At 48.2% G+C, this 13,314-nt stretch overlaps 1 protein-coding gene across 1 annotated transcript in view; it reads right to left on the bottom strand.

Moving 5' to 3' along the window:
• The window catches only part of TSPAN5 (tetraspanin 5), a 144,168-nt gene that overhangs the window by 120,566 nt on the left and 10,288 nt on the right, over window positions 1-13,314 (bottom strand). The window lies entirely within an intron of this gene.

Here is a 13,314-nt window from a genome sequence, read left to right as displayed (position 1 = left end):
AAGGTACCCATAGAAGTCTATGGGTGTGTGCAAATATGTACGTGCGGGTATGCGCAAAACACTGTGCATACCTGCGAACATCCCATCTAATTTGGCTTGATAGCCATTTAAATAAGTGCGGGGGCGATTCTCCTACCCACGTCAATCAGCGTTGCCTGCACAAGTTCGCACAGAAATTGTATAGGCAGGATTGTGAAGAAAAAAAAAAAAAAACGCACTCCTTCACTTGCGCTGGAATGAGCATTTTTGCGCTTACATTTGTGTGAAGAAGCCTTTAAGGTGTAACAGGCTAAAAAAAAAAAAAGATGCAATTCCTTTGCTCTTTAAACGTGTTTAGCGGGTCGCTTACATTGAATATGGAATAAACGATGAAGTACAAACCAAGCCATCAGTTCTCTATGTGCACGATGCATCCGAATGGCTCACACACAATAAACTGGCTAAACGTGTTTGGGGTGTTTTGCAGGCTTTTAGAGTTTGGCAGGTTCTATCCAAGATGTAAAGAGTAATGGCATAGCTTACCCCATCCTTCTAGGACTGTACAACCAGCTCTACTTTATTAGGTCAAAGGGTCTTCTGGAACTGACATTCTGATGGCTTGTGCTTGGGCCAAGGACAAAGGATAACAATGTATTTATCATTTGTTTTTCCAAATCGAGGAAATAAATCTCCTGGAGTCAAACAGGAAGTTGAAACGTCGGTTATTTAAAAATTGGAAAAGAAAGCGCCTGACAGAACGGATATAACAGGGATTAACAAAATGACATTTGTTCCTATTTGCCAGGATCAGCTAGTAAAGAAAACAAAAACCATACCAGGATGCAGAAGAGCATATAAGTCTCCTCGCACCTTCTAGGGGTTCTCCTTAAGGAGATACGATCCCCTTGCTGACCTGCTGCACGCTGATGAGGGGCAATCAGCCTGAAACAGCTGTCTGTGCATGGTTATTCTGTTGTTGGCTCCTAATTCCCAGTTATTGTTACAAGGGGCTGCTGATAAGTCTTTGGCTTTGTGTTCTTTTTTTGTTTCTATGGTATCGAATGTTACATCACATGAAAGCCTTATGTGTCTAATATAGGTTTTCACAATTTTGTGTTTGTAGCTTATGGCAGCAGTGATCTAGGCACGCGGGAAAACAAAATGGTGGAGTCTAAGGCGATGTTCACAGCAAATGAGAGCAGAGGAGTGATAAAATTCTTGTTTCTGCAAGAAAAGTCCGCGAAGGATATTCATGGTGATAAGTCGCAGACATTGGGGGATCAATGCCCTTCATACTCTACAGTTAGGAACTGGGCTGCCAAATTTAAAACGGGCCACTTCAGCACCAATAATGAGGAACGTCCTGGACGACCGAGAGAGGTTGTTGTTCCGGAGATTGTCAATGCTGCGCACAACGGCTGCCTGCAGACAGGCGGGTCAGATCCGGCGGCGAGAATTCCCGCCGCGGGACCCGACCCGAGCGCCTGCAGGGACCAGCACATACTCACCCGCGCCCGCCGGCTCCGGCTGTTTGATGTGCCGGCTTGCCGGGCAGCCGCCACATGCGCAGACCGGAGCCGGCAGCGGGTGAGTGACATTTCTGTGTGGGGCTCTGCGAGCCCCGCACAGAAATAGAGCATGCCGCGATTTGTTTGCCGCACGATATTTCGCGCGCCCAAATCGCGGCCGTCTGCATAGGAATGCGTTTGTTAACGCAATCCTATGCAGGCTACCAGCAGCGGAAATTCCGCGGGAAATCCCACCGCGGAATTTCCGCTCGTGTGCAGGGGGCCAACCTCATACTGGAGAATCGGCCAATTTCAGCTAAAGGAAGAGCAGACATCATGGGGATTTCTCATGAACGTGTTTGTGTCATTATCCATGAACATTTGAAGATGAAGAAGCGATCTGCAAAGTGGGTCCCCAAATGTTTGATAACAGATCAGAAAAGCATGCGAGTGAAAACTTCCCGGTCCATTTGTCAGCGTTTCCGGACTGATAAGAACTTCCTGGATCGACTGGTCACTATGGATGAGACCTGGGTTTATTTGTATGACCCTGAAACCAAGGAGCAGTCAGAGGAGTGGAGGCACAGTGGTTCTCCTCACCCAAAGAAGTTCAGCCACTAAGGTGATGGCGTCTGTGTTCTGGGATAAGGAGGGCGTGCTGCAAGTGGACATCCTTCAAAATGGATCCACCATCAATGCAAGGTATGACATTGAACTTTTGGACCAATTGAAGGCAGCTCTGAAGGCCAAAAGGTGCGGCAAGCTGTCCAAAGGAATCTTGTTTCTGCAAGACAACGCCTCCGCTCCCACTGCACAAGCGACCACGGCAAAACTGGTGGAGCTAGGCTTCCAGCTGGTTGACCACCCACCTTATTCACCAGATCTAGCTCCCTTCGACTAGCATCTGTTTCCAAACCTGAAGAAACACCTCAAGAGTACCAAATTTCACACCATTTCTGATGCCATGGCTGCTACGGATGACTGGTTTGAGTCACAACCAAAATCCTTCTTTTTGCAAGGCTTACAGAACTTGGAATACCGATGTAAGACGTGCGTTGACCTCAGTGGAGAGTATGTGGAATAAATGTAAAGTTTCGTCTTCCTATCTCGTTTCTTTCTGGGTAAAGCCAAAGACTTATCAGCAGCCCCTCGTATTAGGCTTGTTTAAAAAGTCTGATACTGACTTGCAGAAATGCTGCCTTCCAATAGGTGGCGCTGCAGAGGTATTGTTCCATTGCCCCATTAGGATCCAGAAGGGCAAGGTTTTATGGCGTAGTGTTGAATCTGGTTCTAGTGCATGTACAAAGCCTTCAGTATATTGTATTATTTCTCCAGCCACACAATGTAATTGATAAAAGGCTAACTGTATGTAGAACAGAACATTTTGGTTTCAATGAAGTTACTATTTTGCTTCCAACCATGCCACAAGATGAGATGTGAGGAGCTGATGGTGGGGTTTATAATACACAACACCCATTCTGATGCCCATGGGCCTGCTTCTTCACATGGAGGGATCACTGTGGATTTAAGTACCTTTTTTTTCTCTGAGTAACTAAGCAACAGGATGAAAAATTTATTTTTATGTACCTGCAGCGTCACAGTTTTTGGAAATAGAATCTGCGGTGACCGGAAGCTACAGAAACTGATAAAGCAGCTCTAGCATGAGAACTGTAACAAACAGCCCCTCAGATCTCAGCTCCCTGGCCTTCTTGTAATACAACATGAAGTGGAATACAGAGCAAAGTCTTAGCTGGGGAGTAAATAAGCAATAGAGATGAGCGAGTATACTCGCTAAGGGCAATTGCTCGAGCGAGCATTGCCTTTAGCGAGTATCTCCCCGCTCGAGATGGAAGGTTCGGGTGCCGGCGCGGGGGAGCGAGAGAGAGATCTCCCCTCCGTTCCGCCCCGCTCTCCCCCGCAGCTCCCTGCCCGCTGCCGGCACCCGAACCTTCAGTCTCCAGCGGGCAGATACTCGCTAAGGGCAGTGCTCACTCGAGCAATTGCCTTTAGTGAGTATACTCGCTCATCTCTAATAAGCCAGTAAGGGTATGTTCACACTGCGAGATCCAACATAGATTTTTCCACATGGACTCTGCCTCTGAAAGGCATGGCAGAAATCCACAACTGCGCTGTGCGTTTCTGCTCTGTCTATGTAACCTATGGCTGCTGATCAGCACGTGGATTTAGCCCTTTGGACGAAGCCTAGGGTAGAATTCCCCAGTGGATGTGACGTGGAATCTGCGTTGAGAAGTAACAAGCCACTTTTTCTTTTCCCCAGACATTTTTTTTGTCCACACATGGATTTGAAATCCACGCATAGAAGAAATCTGCACCCTAAAAACTATGGCATGGATTCCCATTGAAGGTAATGGGATGCAGACTTGTATCAATGTGTAGAGAAAATAAGGTTTCCGCACCGACATAGAAGGGAGTTCTTTACTGTAAGAGCAGTGAGTCTGTGGAACTCTCTGCCTGAGGACATGGTGATGGCAAACTCACTAAAAGAGTACAAGATGGGCCTGGACACCTTTCTTGAGAGATACAGTATGACATATAATAACTTCAGAAGGATCGGTGATTCGGGGATTATTCCAAATTGCCAGATTAGAGCCTGGAAGGAATTCTTCCCCTGAAAGGAGGAAAAATTGGCTTCTACCTCACTGGGGGTTTTTGCCTTCTTCTGGATCAACATTGGTGTGTGTGTGTGCGGGGGGGGGGGGGGGTAATAGGCTGAACTGGATGGACATGTGTTTTTTTTCAGCTTTACGTACTATTTTACCATGCAAAATTGGCTCGGATTCTGCATCAAATCAACATCAAAATTCTGCCATGTAAACATATTATGTGCAGGAATACCGTTTATTAAAGGGGTTGTCAATGGCAATTCATAATAAAACAGCTTAAACACACCTCTCCTGGCTGCCTGCATGCACCACGCCACAGCTCCATCCTCCATACCTGGTCTGTGCTTACAAGCTGCAGTCAGCCTCTGTACTGGGAATCACCACCTGCTGCAGCCAATCAAGAACCAGTGTTTCAGCACCAACATCTGATTGGCTGCAGCAGCCAGTGATGTCCTGGCTGCAGCAGCCAGTGATGTCCTGTCAACAGACTGCTAGAGCCTGTAAACACAAACAGGGTACAGAAGACAGGGGGTACATGCAGAAAGCCGGGAGAAGCGTTTATAAGCGGTTTTATTAGGTTTTGCCATGGGGAAAACATTTTAAAAAATTACCTTGGACAACCCCTTTAAGACAATAATACTAGTAACATTTTTTATTGGGATACGATAACTACTTGATGGGGTGTCCTATAAGCCCTATAACAGCATACGGATGTAAAAGAGAGACGTCCCATGCTCGGAAGCGATAGAAAAGCGTCTGGTCCCCCAGCGATCACTCTTAGGCCTCCCTCACAGGCGTATTTGTACAGCGTTTAGCGCTGCGCTAAACGCTGTACAAGGCTCCTATTCATTTCAGTGGGGCTGCTCACACAGGGCTGAAAACGCAGCGTCGTCAACGCATGTTCCATTCCTGGCCTTTTTCAGCCCTGTGTTACCAACTGAAATGAATGGGCAGCAATTTCAGCGATGCCGAAAACGCGGCACAACTTGGTGCCACTCTTTTGGCAGCGCTAAACACCCTAGCTACACTGCCTGAGTCAAAAAAGATTAATCAATGCTCACCTTGCAGGTGATGCCAATGTCCCCGGTGGCGCTCTCAGATTCTCAGCCAGCAGGGGAACGGTTTCTCTGGTGACGGGGATTCGAAATCCCCTCCTCCAATGAGAGAGTGCTTTGACTAGCTTAGCGCCGCTGAGTGACAACCCACTCAGCCAATCACAGCCAGTGCTGGATGCGTCCAATCACAGCCATTCATTAATTGAATGGCTGTGATTGGACGCATCGAGTGCTGGCTCTGATTGGCTCAGCCGGCTGTCACTCAACGGCACTCAGCCAATCAGACGGCTTCACAAGGTCCTGACAGCGGCGCCGGGGACAGCGACTTCTCCAGCTAGGCGAGTATTGATCTTTTTCTTATATCCGCAGCCTTGGCTGTGCTGAAAACGCTGGCATAACGCTGGCATAACGCATGCCAACGCTGCTGAAACCGGGCGGAATCTGCAGTAAACACAGCGTTGAAAAACGGTGCGTTTCTGCAAACCCCTGTGTGAGGGAGGCCTTACAGGTAAATAGCGGTCGCATCGATGAAACAACTCCTTTAAGGCTATGAAGTCTGCGTCCCGCACAGCTAGGACACGGCTTCAGTCTCACGCTACAATGTGTATGTTTTTGTCAATTATACGTTCCACATATATAAATTAACAAATAGAATGACTGCTTTGAACTTTGCTTTTCAGGGTTTAAGTACAGACAGGGATGTACGGCTTTAATGTGCTTTCCCTAACCAATAGTTAAAAAGAAACACACGGTATAGAAATAATAAAGTACGACATAACCACTAATTGTTCTGGACACGTTTCATGTGGCTTTGCTGATATTCTGAGCCAGAGATTACATTTTCTGAAGCTGATGGAACTATGAAAACTACTAGAGAAGGGTTTGGCTGTGTAGTAGGCAATAATTACAGAATCTTTGATCAAAATGCCTTTTTAAGCACTTAAATCTACACAGAAAATAAACCTGAGAAAACCACAACTTCTTGCAGACCGCGGCGGCCACATATGGAGCTGGTCTTCCCTAACCCGATGCCGCCCAAGGAGCCATAATGTCTGCAGCCAAAGTGAACATTCACTGTTCGTCTGTGTGTAACCTAGAGGAGCATTCATTATATTAATCTATACCATCTATATTCACACCATACAATCTACAAACACAATTTATTTACAGGGTAATTCCAGTGACTAGCATGCGGCTTCTCTCAACAGATGTTCATAAGTGGTAACTGAGAAGCAGCCAGAGGAGGGGTTGTACATCCAAGGCCGCTATCAGGGCTATCTGGGCTCCAAAAAGCAAAAAAAAAAATAAGGGGAAACCCCCGTATACACATGCATTACTATCTTGCACCGCAGCAACATTACTATCAACCGCAATGACCAAAAATTAAAATCTCGATTTTTCCATACTTAAGGCAACTTAGATTTTTTTTTTCTGCTAAAAAAGCCATAAGAAGAACAAGACACTTTTTTATTTACATCGAGGAAGGACCATCGCTGTCTGAATGGAGGTGAACCGGGCCAGGAATTGTTCCGGTCCATCTTCCTTCATTCACAATAAACAGGCAGTCATTCATAAGCCTGTTTACATGGGACGATCTGTTTTCCAGTTTTCTGCATGCAGAAACTGAACGAGAAGAAGTGAATGAATTCTCATTCGTCATTCAGTCGTGGCATGCTTTTACACTGGACGATAATCGTTCCGATTTCCATTAAGGGGGTAATCTGGACAGTTTATCAGCCCATGTAAAAGGGTCCTAAGGGATTGCTCTGCATGCAATTTTCTTACGTAAACAGATAGGGCCCATTCCTCTACACAAGCACAGCAATTCCTTAAATGCTTTATTAGGGACAAAATCTATTTCCCGTTGTCTTCACACATCCCCCCGTCAGCCAGCTTCTGTCACATCTCTGCAATGTTGCCCTCCCTAGTATATTAGCTTAGCTGTAGTTCACCTCAAGCAAATACAAAAACACACCATAAGGCCCACCCACTGCGAGACAAGTTAGAACACCCACTGCGGAGACCCCCGATCCCAAGAACAGGGCACCCATGTCCCCCTCCTCACTGCAGGCTCATTGCACCTCCCACAGTGAGGAGGAGATTAAATGGAACAGCAAACGCTACATTCATTCAACGAGACTACCAGTGATAGCCAAGTGCTTGTACTTGGCCAATTCCATCAGCATCGTTAAAATGAATAGAAAGGAACCGCTCATTTGTGACTGCTCCATTTAAGACACAAACACACGGTACCCCCCGTTCTCAGGATCAGTGTGGGTCTCAGCAGTGAGACCCCCAATCAGACTTTTATTACCTATCCATTAGTCGTCCTACATGCTATCTAGTTGTCGTCATGATGGCCACCACTCACGGTCTAGTTGTCGTCATGATGGCCACCACTCACGGTCTAGTTGTCGTCATGATGGCCACCACTCACGGTCTAGTTGTCGTCATGATGGCCACCACTCACGGTCTAGTTGTCGTCATGATGGCCACCACTCACGGTCTAGTTGTCGTCATGATGGCCACCACTCACGGTCTAGTTGTCGTCATGATGGCCACCACTCACGGTCTAGTTGTCGTCATGATGGCCACCACTCACGGTCTAGTTGTCGTCATGATGGCCACCACTCACGGTCTAGTTGTCGTCATGATGGCCACCACTCACGGTCTAGTTGTCGTCATGATGGCCACCACTCACGGTCTAGTTGTCGTCATGATGGCCACCACTCACGGTCTAGTTGTCGTCATGATGGCCACCACTCACGGTCTAGTTGTCGTCATGATGGCCACCACTCACGGTCTAGTTGTCGTCATGATGGCCACCACTCACGGTCTAGTTGTCGTCATGATGGCCACCACTCACGGTCTAGTTGTCGTCATGATGGCCACCACTCACGGTCTAGTTGTCGTCATGATGGCCACCACTCACGGTCTAGTTGTCGTCATGATGGCCACCACTCACGGTCTAGTTGTCATCATGATGGCCACCACTCACGGTCTAGTTGTCGTCATGATGGCCACCACTCACGGTCTAGTTGTCGTCATGATGGCCACCACTCACGGTCTAGTTGTCGTCATGATGGCCACCACTCACGGTCTAGTTGTCGTCATGATGGCCACCACTCACGGTCTAGTTGTCATCATGATGGCCACCACTCACGGTCTAGTTGTCATCATGATGTCCACCACTCATGGCTGTCACTTTTAGAAATTCAGTATCTGTGAGGTCAAGATAATTTAGAAACAGTTGAATATAAAATATATATATATATATAGTCCCATCAAACATATTGTTCAGAGCATTTTAGCACAAGGTGGATTTTGGCGCGGGTCCATATGAAAAGCAGCAAAATTTTTCCTCTGCACATCTCAGTATAGATTTGCACCAAAATCTGCATCAAAATCCACAGCATTTGCAGAACTGCAGCAGATTTCATTCCTTTAATTGAAGGGATGATGTTTCCTGTGGTGAAATGGTGTCATCTATGATGCAGATTTTTTATAGTTACACAAGCATAGGATTTTTTTGTATTTACAAATTCTAAAAAACATTTCTATCCCCAATTATTCTAGGACTAATGTTACAATAGTGCCAGCAGCTGTGTCCACTCTGTGCCCACCTCAATTAGGCCTCCTGATCAAGGGGCCGATATATGCAGTGGAATCCGCAGCGGGCGTCTTCACTGTGGATCTGCAGCAAATAACACCCATAGCATGCTATGGGAAATCGATTTCTGCAAGCGGAGGAAAGATCGCAGTATGCTCCATTTTTGCGCACATCCCATGCAGATGGCTTCCATTGAAGTCACTGGAAGCGGTCTGATCCGCGGCCCTTCCACAATCAACATTAGCGATGACACGAGAAAAGCGGGAGTTAACAAAAAAAAAATCTGTGTAGTGCATGTCCAAGCCGTGCGGACCATCCGCAGCACAGATGAATATGAAAGTAAGCAGGTACGCGCGGATGCCAGTGCTCCCAGGGCTGGATTCTGCTGCATGATTCCGCATGCGGAATCCAGCTCTGCCGTGTGCAGGAGGCCTTATTGCTCCAACTGCTCAGTCTGGCTTCTCCATCTGCTCAACTGGGAGGAATCCCTGAAGTTAGTGAACAAGTGATGAGTGAAACAATGTTACTGCAGAGTAGCAACAGCAGGTGTGACCACCATGGAACATTTACTGAGGTGGATGCAGAAAAGCTCCTCAATAGAAACAGCAGGTGGCGCTATTCTAACATTAATCCTGGAATATCTGGGGATAAAAAATACTTTTAGTAAGTGTAAAGAGAAAAAAAATATTTTTTTTGCCAGACATGCCCTTTAAAAAAATAAAAAATAAAAAAAAAGTTCATACAAGATGCCAATTCAGCAACTTTTATTTCTAGCAGAAAAACACAATGCACATCATGAAGTCTACAGACAACTTTTCCCATGCTGAGCAGGGCGCACAGTGCAGTTGGTGTAGACAGAGAACCCAATCCCGTACAATGTAAATGACGGGTAAACTAGGAATCATCAACGCTCCAGAATACGGTTATAATCTGGTTTCGTCGGTGTGGTTAGCCGGCCCTCTAGCAGCTCCAGCTCTAGAACTAATATTGTACAAAGGGATTGTTCTACTTCTTGGGGCCGTGTCCTACAGTGTTTCTATAGAAACAGCATATATGATGTGACAAATGGCATGAAATCAAGAGCAGAGAATTTATGCTGAATATCCCATTTCTGTCCATGTTATAGCCTGGGCAAACCAGCGCAGGAAATTGAGGTAATCTCCATTATATCCTGAGGATTATTCTCTACACACAAACGGCTGCTTTTGAACTAAACCTCCGAGAGGATTTATCAGAAGCCACTCTACAAAAGGGAAAACGCTACAAAATAGATAGGATAATACAAAATTAAAACCAATCTGTTTCCTACGCTGTCACTGGTTTGCCATACAACGGTGCTAAAACCAGAATAACCAGAAATTCATGACAGCCATCTACTGAGAAATGAAAGCTTTATAGTTCCTAAAAAAGGTATAAATTGCTGAAATAAGATTATACACATTTTTTCATTTTGGGGGATTTATGGAGTTTACACAATGCAGACTGATGCTTTGTGTTTTCAGTAGCTTTGCTTCATAGACTGGGTCAGGTCCAGCAGAGGGTGGGGACTATTAACGGCGGCTCTATTGTACTGCTAGAAGCCTAGATAAGGCAGGACAGTTAGGGTACTGTTACACGGGATGACTGTCGGGCACTTAAAAACCCAATAGTCGTCCCAACGATGATCGCTCCTATGCTTTTACACAGGAGCGGCCCTCGCTCAGCGATCTCTTTCAGCCAGCCGCCTCCATTCACAGTGAACAGGTAGTCATAGATGAACAACTGCCTGTTTACACCGAGGAAGTAGTCGTCATTAATTGCTTTGTTTAAGATCACTGACACTAAGCAACTAATTAGCGATTTCTCGCTTAGTACCCTGTTGGGTCCTGCTTTTACATGGGACGACCATTGCTGGAAATCGCTCTTTTGAGGATTTCTCGGGCAATATCAGTCTATATATAAAAGTACCCTCACACTATATACACAGGGATGGCTCTACATCCAGCTGCCATGTCCTTTCCTTTCACCTCATCACTTCCTTGGGATTGTATGACTCCATGACATTTCTCTGTCAATTAACTATTAATTTCCATTGTCATAAAGCACACACCCCGTTCTAGACTGCCCATACAGGAAGGACGTGTGTTATCCCACTATGGTCGCTACTGGGAAAGGTTTTAGGAATAAAAAGTAATTAGCTAACCATTAAAAAATATATACAGGTTTTCTACAGCCTTTCATCTAAATACTACGAACATTTAATACATTACATAAGACGTTCCTTTTTAAGCTGCCTTCCAAAACTGAACAAAAGGCTATTCCAAGTTTGTGCCTAATAAGATTATATCATTTAAAGGGGCAACTAGTCCAAAAAGACAATGTGACCGTGCTGCAGGGGTGTAATGGAGGGAACAGTAAGGAATCAGTTTAGGTACATTTGCAGCTCCTTCATTTTAAAAGGTTCGTTTACATGAGACAATTATTGCTCAAACGACCTAAATTGAGCGATAATCATCCTGTGTAAATGCAAAGAAATGGTTGGTTCTTCCTCCACTTTTCATTATTGCTGCATAAAAACCATTGCTGGATCGCGGGGTTCTTGGAGACGCTCCCCGCTCAGCGCTTCACATAGAAGCCCGCGATCCAGCGGTGAAGTCTGCTGTCTAAATGCTCTGTACAAGCGCTAACGACCTTAGCGGGGACATCCGCTCTCGTGCAGTCACTTACACGACTAACGCCCCGTCTAAAGGGGACATAAGGATTGTCCAGGTCAAGGCAGTCACAACCTACCCAATCAGTAAGGGACGGCATAGCCCAGCAATGTGCCATCAGCTACTAGGGGGGAACCTCCTTAGGCTTCACTCACACTTTAGCTTTTACACTCCCTTCAATCAGTTTTTATAGTGGGGTTTTTTGTATCAAGCATTTTTTTTTTTTTACTCCTAACATTTTGAAGGTGCTTTTTTAAGATCTATTGAAAAGCCTATGGAATAAAGTCAGATTAAAGAGTCAGATCCAGAGCAAAGCCTCCAACCCCCAAAACAATGAATGACATTAGACATGTACATGTGTTGAGCTGTCTAACATGACGGCATTAGTGGGATAACTACATGGAACTTATTGCTGTGCAGCCATAGCTTAGAGGAAAACTGCAAGTGATATTGATCGGAGGACTACTACTGATGGACAGTCGTTCTCCCAATACAGCAGGAGGACTGACAGATCTGGCAATGAACAGCCCTGCCGATGCCAGATTAAAAGATGCCTTATTGCGCTATGCAACCCTTCTCAGCTGACTGGCCGAGAGCTCCTTCCACATACTCCAGGGACAAAACTGATGGACGCTTCTCCCCGAGCACCATGTGCAATACATAGGGAATATACAATATGCTCTGCCGGGTTCATACAAACGTATTTGCCCGTCCCAACTCTAGCCCCCGATGTACAGGGCGCCCGTGCCAGCTCCTAGCCCCGATGTACAGGGCGCCCGTCCCGGGCCAGCTCCTAGCCCCGATGTACAGGGCGCCCGTCCCGGGCCAGCTCCTAGCCCCGATGTACAGGGCGCCCGTCCCGGGCCAGCTCCTAGCCCCGATGTACAGGGCGCCCGTCCCGGGCCAGCTCCTAGCCCCGATGTACAGGGCGCCCGTCCCGGGCCAGCTCCTAGCCCCGATGTACAGGGCGCCCGTCCCGGGCCAGCTCCTAGCCCCGATGTACAGGGCGCCCGTCCCGGGCCAGCTCCTAGCCCCGATGTACAGGGCGCCCGTCCCGCGCCAGCTCCTAGCCCCGATGTACAGGGCGCCCGTCCCGCGCCAGCTCCTAGCCCCGATGTACAGGGCGCCCGTCCCGCGCCAGCTCCTAGCCCCGATGTACAGGGCGCCCGTCCCGGGCCAGCTCCTAGCCCCGATGTACAGGGCGCCCGTCCCGGGCCAGCTCCTAGCCCCGATGTACAGGGCGCCCGTCCCGGGCCAGCTCCTAGCCCCGATGTACAGGGCGCCCGTCCCGGGCCAGCTCCTAGCCCCGATGTACAGGGCGCCCGTCCCGGGCCAGCTCCTAGCCCCGATGTACAGGGCGCCCGTCCCGGGCCAGCTCCTAGCCCCGATGTACAGGGCGCCCGTCCCGGGCCAGCTCCTAGCCCCGATGTACAGGGCGCCCGTCCCGGGCCAGCTCCTAGCCCCGATGTACAGGGCGCCCGTCCCGGGCCAGCTCCTAGCCCCGATGTACAGGGCGCCCGTCCCGGGCCAGCTCCTAGCCCCGATGTACAGGGCGCCCGTCCCGGGCCAGCTCCTAGCCCCGATGTACAGGGCGCCCGTCCCGGGCCAGCTCCTAGCCCCGATGTACAGGGCGCCCGTCCCGGGCCAGCTCCTAGCCCCGATGTACAGGGCGCCCGTCCCGGGCCAGCTCCTAGCCCCGATGTACAGGGCGCCCGTCCCGGGCCAGCTCCTAGCCCCGATGTACAGGGCGCCCGTCCCGGGCCAGCTCCTAGCCCCGATGTACAGGGCGCCCGTCCCGGGACAGCTCCTAGCCCCGATGTACAGGGCGCCCGTCCCGGGACAGCTCCT

Source organism: Eleutherodactylus coqui, chromosome 7, assembly GCF_035609145.1.
Source record: "Eleutherodactylus coqui strain aEleCoq1 chromosome 7, aEleCoq1.hap1, whole genome shotgun sequence".
Lineage (NCBI taxonomy): Eukaryota > Metazoa > Chordata > Amphibia > Anura > Eleutherodactylidae > Eleutherodactylus > Eleutherodactylus coqui.
This window is presented reverse-complemented; position numbering and strand designations above follow the sequence as displayed.